We start from the raw sequence: 9250 nt of genomic DNA on the forward strand, positions 1-9250 counted from the left end.
GTATCTAAGGGGGTTTCCATTTCTGGAGATTGTGTAGATAAAGGTTTAAAATAAAATTTACTCCTATCTCTGCCAATAGATGGGTACGTAGGTCAGACACATTAGCCACTCCAAGACACTTTAGCTGCTTGGCTTTATTGACTAATGGTCATCAAGGCCCAGGAATAGTTTGTCGTACTGAAGGCCAGCTGTCTGCAAAGGATGACAGTATTTCATGTAACTGTCATGCAGAATAAGGTAGGTGCATAGAAATATATTTAAGACAGATCTTTCTACCTGCTTTCTGCTCAATTGCTTCTTGCTTTCTTTCATAAAAACTGGAACTTATCTCACAACACTTTCTTTTTTTAATTTTTAATATTTTTTATTACATATTTTCCTCAATTACATTTCCAATGCTATCCCAAAAGTCCCCCATAGCGCCCCCCACTTCCCTACCCACCCATTCCCATTCTTTTGGCCCTGGCATTCCCCTATATTGGGGCATATAAAGTTTGCAAGTCCAATGGGCCTCTCTTTCCATTGATGACCGACTAGGCCATCTTTCGATACATATGCAGCTAGAGACAAGAGCTCCGGGGTACTGGTTAGTTCATCATGTTGTTCCAACTATAGGGTTGCAGATCCCTTTAGCTCCTTGGGTACTTTCTCTAGCTTCTCGATTGGGAGCCCTGTGATACATCCAATAGCTGACTGTGAGCATCCACTCCTGTGTTTGCTAGGCCCCTGCATAGTCTCACAAGAGACAGCTATATTTGGGTCCTTTAAGCAAAATCTTGCTAGTGTATGCAATGGTGTCCGCGTTTAGAAGCTGATTATGGGATGGATCCCTGGGTACGGCAGTCTCTAGATGGTCCATCCTTTCATCACAGCTCCAAACTTTATCTCTGTAACTCCTTCCATGGGTGTTTTGTTCCCAATTCTAAGAAGGGGCACAGTGTCCACATTTTGGTCTTCATTCTTCTTGAGTTTCATGCGTTTAGCAAATTGTTTCTTATATCTTGGGTATCCTAAGTTTTGGGCTAATATCCACTTATCAGTGAATACATATTGTGTGAGTCCCTATGTGATTGTGTTACCTCACTCAAGATGATGCCCTCCAGGTCCATCCATTTGCCTAGGAATTTCATAAATTCATTCTTTTTAATAGCTGAGTAGTACTCCATTGTGTAAATGTACCATAATTTCTGTATCCATTCCTCTGTTGAGGGACATCTGGGTTCTTTCCAGCTTCTGGCTATTATAAATAGGGCTGCTATGAACATAGTGGAGCATGTGTCCTTCTTACCGGTTGGGACATCTTCTGGATATATGCCCAGGAGAGGTATTGCTGGATCCTCCAGTAGTACTATGTCCAATTTTCTGAGGAACCGCCAGACTGATTTCCAGAGTGGTTGTACAAGCTTGCAATCCCACCAACAGTGGAGGAGTGTTCCTCTTTCTCCACATCCTCGCCAGCATCTGCTGTCACCAGTTCTGAGTCCCATTTTTTAATGGGGTTATTTGACTTTCTGGAGTCCACCTTCTTGAGTTCTTTATATATATTGGATATTAGTCCCTTATCTGATTTAGGATAGGTAAAGATCCTTTCCCAATCTGTTGGTGGTTTTTTTGTCTTATTGATGGTGTCTTTTGCCTTGCAGAAGCTTTGCAGTTTCATGAGGTCCCACTTGTCAATTCTCGATCTTACAGCACAAGCCATTACTGTTCTATTCAAGAATTTTTCCCCGGTGCCCATATCTTCAAGGCTTTTCCCCACTTTCTCCTCTATAAGTTTCAGTGTCTCTGGTTTTATGTGAAGTTCCTTGATCCACTTAGACTTGACCTTAGTACAAGGAGATAGGAATGGATCGATTCGCATTCTTCTACATGTTAACAACCAGTTGTGCCAGCACCATTTGTTGAAAATGCTGTCTTTCTTCCACTAGATGTTTTTAGCTCCCTTGTTGAAGATCAAGTGACCGTAGGTGTGTGGGTTCTCACAACACTTTCATTTTCTCTTGGGCAACAAAGTTATCCATTCATTTTATATTATATACTGTTTCTATTAAATATTCAGTACATTTTCTTTAGAATGTTGTGATTACTGTTTGTCCTAGTTTGTTTTCTGCTGCTGTAACAGAATACCCAATATTGGATAATTTATAAGGAACAAAAATTATTCCTTGCAGTCTACAACTCATGAATTCCAATATTCAGTAGATGAGACCTGGTGAGAACTATAATGTTGTATCCTCTATGGCAGAAGTCAGAGAGAGAGCAATCTAGGGCAAGAGATTATATTTGTATCTCTGAGCTGTTTTATTTGCTTATTTTTGTGGCATCGGGATTGACCACAAATGCTTAACATTTTAGGCAAGTGATCTTCCAAAGAGCTATCCCCAGACAAAACACTTTTGTTATTAGTACATCCACTCTTGAGGGGGAGCCCTTGTGCGCTAATCATTTAATTATTATGATTCTCCTTTAGTTTTAAGAATTTCATACATATATACAATAAATATAATAATATTACCACCCATTTCCTTATCTCCTCCACCTACTGTTTCCTCAATATGTTCCTTTTCAAACTTACTTTTTATTTAAGAAAATAAGTGTGTTTTTGATAGCCCACTAGGTGCCCACATGTGTATGAGTGTGTGTCTATCCATCTGAGCATGGGAAATGTACCAGTGGGATTATTCTCAAAAAAGTAGTTTCTACACCTATGCACATATTGGCAGCACATAGCAGATTCAGAGGGCTTTCAAAAGAGCATATAACACCGAGAAGGAGAAGTGATGGTTGGGTGTACTTGATCAAAACACATTATATATACTTATGAAATTCCCAAGCAATAAATTTAAAAAGATTCTCCCTCCCCCAACCACTCCCAATTGCCATAAGGGATAGGCCTGGAGACTGTCTGTCCCTAACTGTGCCAGAAATTTTGCTGGATTGATCTTCCATGGGTCTTATATAGGTAACCACAGCCATTGTAAGTTTGTGAGTATAATGACCCTGCAATGTCCAGAAGACACTGAGACACAGTACTCATCCCTATTCCTTGGCTCTTAAATTCTATTCAATGCCTCTTTATTGATATTCCCTAAGTTTTAGAAGGGAGTAAGCTGAACATTCAGTCTCTCACTCTTAGTACTCTGGCTAATGAGCAGATCTGCAATGAATGCTTTCCAATGCAAAAAGAAGATTCTCTGCTCACAGCTGAGAGCAGAGATTGTCTATGGGCACATTTAGAAAGGATTTTGACAACATGACCATTTAGCAAAATGACAATAGCAGGTTCTACTTTAGGACCTGTGACATCCCCAGTGATGGATTTTGGACCAGGATTTACTAGACTAGGCATAAATTTCCATACTATGGAGCAGGCCTCAAATTCTATTAGAAAGTGGTTAGTTAACCAATAATAGGCATGATGCTACTATTCCAGTAGGGGCACATCTTGCTAGGGGGCGTAGGAATCATGACATTCAGAAACTATCTTTGGATAAGACTATTCATATCTTTTCTCTCCCATCAGCTTGTATAGCACCTTTCAGCACTATGAAAGCCAGCCAAGGTTGGGCAGGGGTTTCTATGTTCTACAGTTGAAAATGTGTGATGTCTTAAGCAATAAGGCCTTATCACATAGTTATGGTAGGTGACCAAGGTCAATGACAATAGTCTGTGTTGTTTTAGAGACGTTTGGAACCTTTTTTGACAAATAACTCAGAAAGTATTCTATGCCTTACACTGGGATTTTTACTTAACAACCCCTGTCTTTTGGGAGCAGAATTGTTCACCCATATAAGATAATTCAATTGAAAATCTTTTTTTAATGGTATATTTTGAACATAGCTTACTAACAAGTGGGTTTTCACAATATTTTTTCACACATAATTAGTTTTGTTAATCCACCTACTATCTCCTCCTCTATGGGAACCCTCATCTTCATCCCTGCTTAATCCTTCAACCTCCAGTATTTCCACCTCTTTAATATCATGGATATTCTAGTATTCCTACACTTGTACTCTGAGTTGGGTTGTGACATAGTAAGCTTTTATATGGCTTTTCAGATACCCTTCCTTTGGGTTAGCCCTTCCCCTGTATTACCACATCCCCCCCCCCCGCTTAAGTCTTTCCATGCCCACTACTCTAATTCTCTGCTTTAGTTTTGATATAATCTATTATCTGCACCTTAACTGTCCTTAGAAAGTTTTTTTCTGGGGGGGGGGCGAATTAGGCTTTATCATGGAACAATGTTGAGGTGCAAATGAAGTGTCTAGCCTGTGCATTTGGGAGACATAATAAAATCAAATAACATTACCATCTGTGTAACAACAATAGTAAAGCCCAGAATTCATTTGAATGCAGTAGTTTTCTTTACCACTTGCCTGGAGTCAGAACTGCCACTGGTCAGTCTCTGTGGTGAGAAGGGGTGGGGGTCAGTTTATTCATGTTCTCTTAGAGCATCTCCTTATATATTTTCAAACTGTGTATTTAAAACAAAACACAACAATCTTTGCATTGGAAGAGGTAGTGGGAGATGGAAAGGGAAGGTGGGCAGGAGAGTGCTTATAAATCAGTGAAGACTTTGTAGAATCAAGGTCTGTCTATGCCTGGCAGGCATTGACCTTACTTGTTCTTTCCTGGGGAATTTTTTTATTAGATTTTTTTTCATTTACATTTCAAATGCTATCCCCTTTCCTAGTTTCCCCTCCAAAAATTCCCTATCCCTTCTCCCTCCACCTGCACCTCAACCCACCCACTCCTGCTTCCAGGCCCTGGCATTCCCCTATACTGGGGCATAGAACCTTTACAGGACAAAGGGCCCCTCCTCCCATTGATGACCGACTAGGTCATCCTCTGCTACATATGCAGCTAGGGCCACGAGTTCAACCATGTGTTTTCTTTGATTGGTGGTTTAGTCCTAGGGAGCTCTGGGGGTACTGGTTAGTTCATATTGTTGTTTCTCTTTTGGGGCTGCAAACCCCTTCATCTCTTTGGGTGCTTTCTCTAGCTCCTTCAGCAAGCTCTTGTTGGCATCTGCAATAGTGTCTTGGGTTTGGTGGTGGTTTATGGGATGGACCCCCTGGGTGGGGCAGTCTCTGGATAGTCATTCCTTCAGTCTCTGCTCTGAACTTTGTCTCTGTAACTCCTTCCATGGGTATTTTGTTCCCTCCTGGGGAGTTTTTGCTATTTTGGAGTACTATGTCCCTATCCCATGCAGGGGTTCTCCTGATGTGGGCAAACATTATTCTATTTGCTGAGTGTTGTAGACTCTTTCCAGCTGCTAGGCATCTTCTAGCACCACCAGTCCCATTCAGCCAAGGATTTAGCTTCATATGGTCCTTTGACAGGGCCTAGAAGGTCTTTAAACCATTTACTTCTATGTGTGGTCCAGATCTAGTTTTGAGAAAAGCACTTCTATATTTTCTGCTTTGATGAACTCTGAGAGTGTAGGTTGTCTCCTATGCAGCAACCTCCCTTTACTCTGAATTTAGAACATCTGGCTAGCTACTCTCTAACCTCTCATATTTACCAGTGGGAGTAAGATTCCTGTCCACCATATCTCCTGAATATAGAGAAAACATCAAGCCCTTCAAAGATCCCATTACAGCCACTTTCCTCAGGCTTGAGTTAAGGGAGGGAGAGGACAAAGATATGCAAAGTACTTACAGCTCTTTCCAGAAATCCCCTGTCTAACTCTCCACTTAGTGTTGGCTTCTTCTGCCTCCTTTATATGCCAGAGGTGGGTGGTCAGCAAAGAACCACAAAAACAGTTTTCATCACCACCTTTGGCAGTTCTTGCATGGTGGTCTTCCATTGTGTTTGGGATGTGTTATACATTATCTTGGGACCTTGCATGAAATCTAGACTAATGTGGTTAAATTATAAAGTTATCTTTGCTTTTTTTTTTTTTTTTTTTTCAGGAAAAAGCATTGAGGCTGGTACTACTGTTTCTATTTAATGGGTGAAAAGAAAAAAAAGACATGTTCAGAGAGGCTAAGAAGTAAACTCTATGAATTATAATTGTAGTTAGAATTAAAAATCCTGGTTAATCAGATTCTCAAACTTCAGGGTTACTTTTTGTTTTTATTTTATAAAATCCTACTATACAGACTGACGATTTGCCCTTGCAATTGGTAGACGATATTCACAGGCTTATCACACAGCTGATTGTGGACATCAATACTCAGTCTGTATGTTGGATGCTTATTGGAAGCCTCAAACCCATGTGAGAAGGAGAAGAAAGCAGTCATGGGGGGTAGAGGAGGAAGAAATCTGGGTGGGAGAGGAGACAGGGAGAGGAAGGGGGGATATAATCAGGTAATAGGGGGTAGGAATAGAGACAGGACTGAAGCCCTGAGGGCCAGCAGAAAGAATGGAAATGGGCAAACTTGGGAGGTAGGTGTATGTGGTAGGTATATCTAGAATATACTGGATGCCTTGGAAGTGAAAAACTCTTAGGACTCAAAGTGAGGGACCTTGGATGAGGTGCTTTACAGTGACAGTAGGGAGGGGAATTTATAGATTACCTCCAGTAGACAGGACATCAAGTGGAGGGATGGGGTTGCCATCCCTCAGTCAAAAGCTCTGACCCAGAATTGATTCTGTCTAAAGGAACTGCAGGGACAAAAATGGAGAAGAGCATGAGAGAAAGGAGGTCCAGTGACAGGCCTAAGTGGGGATCCAGTTCAAGTGGAGGTCCAGGGCCCTGATGAGGTTACTGATGCTGTGGAGAACTTGCAGACAGGAGCCTAGCGTGGCTCCTGTCAGAGACGCTCAACAAGCAGCTGAAAGAGTCAGATGCAGATACTAGCACCCAACCAATGGACAGAAGCTGGGGACTCCTGTGGTTGAATTGGGGAAAAGCTAGAAGAAGCTGAGGAGGAAGGTGGACCCATGGGAAGACCAGCAGTCTCAAAGGACCCAGACCACAGGGTCAGCACTGAGCCATCAACCAGGCAACATACACAGCTGATATGAGGCCCCTGACACATAAACAGCAGAGGACTGCCTCTGCTGGTCTGACCTCAGTGAGAGAAGACACACCTAAAATTCAAGAGACTTGAGGCCCCAGGGAGTGGGGAGGCCTGGTGGGGTAGGGAAGGGAGGGTGAGGACATCCTCTTTGAGCTGGGGGTGGGGAAGGAGGTATGGGATGGGGAGCAGTCTGGGGGCAGACCGGGAAGGGGATAAAGTCTGGATGTAAAAGAGGATTAAAGAATAAAAATAAATACATTTTTAAAAAAAGAATATGTTTCTATTCAAGAACTCATTTGCTAGCATGCTGTCCAGATCAAGATCTGTCCTCATGACCTGTGAATTGCTTTCGAAGAACCTAGCAACTAGAAGTGCTCCTTTGTGCTTGACCTCAGCACTGCCTCTACTCTCACTTTCTTCCCAAAGCTTTTATTTATTTATCTTCTGCTTTTGTTTTTCCATGCTGATTATTATATTGGATAGAGATCTTTATCATCACCAACAACACACATTCTAAAAGGGTGTATTTGTTTTGGGCATGTGCCTTTACTCTGTTCATCTCTGTGTTTGCAGCGATTCTTAGTAAATATTGTTTTGCAGTAGAGGTTAGTTGAATTGACTCATTGGCTGAGAAAAGTTAATTTGAGGGTAGGTTGGGCGCCAAGGGAGGGAATGAGAAGGGAAATGTGTACCTATAAGAGCTGTAACATCAGCCAACAATGGCTTATTCTCTCCATTCCCTGGGTGATCCTGCATGAGTCACTCTCTGTCAGCTTTAATTTTCTCCTCTGGCCAATGAGGTTGAGGGTCCCCATCCTGCCAGCCTCACCGGGAGTGTAAGATGAACCTCTGACAAGATCTTAGATGTGGAGAGAATTGACGAAGTATCAAACATGTGGGTTTGGTCTGGGAAAACAAAACTTATGAGTCAGCCTGGGTCCCTGCAGACAGTAAGCTGGGAGGACCCAGAGCCACCCAGTCAGTGTGAGTGGCAAACAGAGGTCTCTACTTTCTGGGATAAATTATCAACCAGGCAGAGGCGTCAGGGCTGTTGCTCTCTGTCTGGCCTCTTTGGCCATCTTGATCCTAACACATAAATCCCCTAGACTCCCCAGTCACTTCCAATCTTCATCAGTGCTTAGTTCTTAGCTTTGTCCCCCCTTTCTTTCCTGCTTGCTATTTTATAGGGCTGTAGGTCAGAGGGGCAGGATCCAGCTACAAATCTCACAAAACGCCCTCTGCCTGGGACAGAGGGTGTGAGTTGTAGTGGTCTGAGGCAGGAAGCTCTGAGGCAGGGCTAGAAGAATTACCTTGGAAGGCCCTTCAGAAGACAGGATCTGGAACTTTCTATCTTGGTGTGCCAAGAACTGAGAAAGACCAAGAAGGAAGAAAGTGTGAAGAACCTATGCAGAGTGATATGGGACTCATTTCTATCACATTGGTCTGGGTGCCAGTGACTAGGTTCACTAATGGCACCTTGTTTCACTTTCCTGTTCTTAATAAGGCTCCTAAGGTCATGGTGAGGCCCAACCAGAGTGTTCTAGACCAGTGTGTCTCTCTCTTCTATGACACATCTGGTATGTAGTTTCCCTCTCTCTTCATAACCCATGATTGAAGAATTTGTTACCTTCTCTTCATTATAACAGTTTCTAACAGGAGATGTAGCAGAGACTGGCTTATTCACCTTGAACCCTCAGCATCAGTATTATTCTTGACTTGTTTGTGTTCATTAAGGGCAGGGTGGGGGATGAAGTCTTGTTCTTTGGTACATATTCCAGTTGAGAACTCATCCCTCACAGTGACTCTCATTGCACAGAGAAGGATCATGGAGTTTGGTAGCTTGCCTGTAGTCATGTGTAAATGAGGGAAGGAACTAGCAGTGCAAAGCCTGGACATCTTGCTAGGCCAGAGCTCAGCACCATCAGTGCTTACACAGTACTATTCCCTCTCCTGGTATTTTAGTTGTTACCTTGCTTTCACTGATCTGAACAGATACATCTGTTTATTCACAGATATGTGTCTCACTCCTCTAAGTCTTCAGATAGCTCAAATGAATCTCTGATCCAGGTCTTGTGAAAAGACTGGGGATACTGAGATGAGGAGTGTAGCCTAGTGAGGCCACAGCATTGGAATGGAATGTTCTAGGATGGTGCTTTAAGTGTGACAGAGAAGCACACTCTGTCTTATGAGTAGTTGGAGCAGGACTCCTAATGGAGGGGGAGTGACTGAAGAAGCAGGAAAGGCATTGTAGCTAGGGAACCGATATGGAGACTGAAAGGGCT

Source organism: Mus caroli, unplaced genomic scaffold (assembly GCF_978045245.1).
Source record: "Mus caroli unplaced genomic scaffold, Mus_caroli_1 scaffold_6, whole genome shotgun sequence".
Classification (NCBI taxonomy): domain Eukaryota; kingdom Metazoa; phylum Chordata; class Mammalia; order Rodentia; family Muridae; genus Mus; species Mus caroli.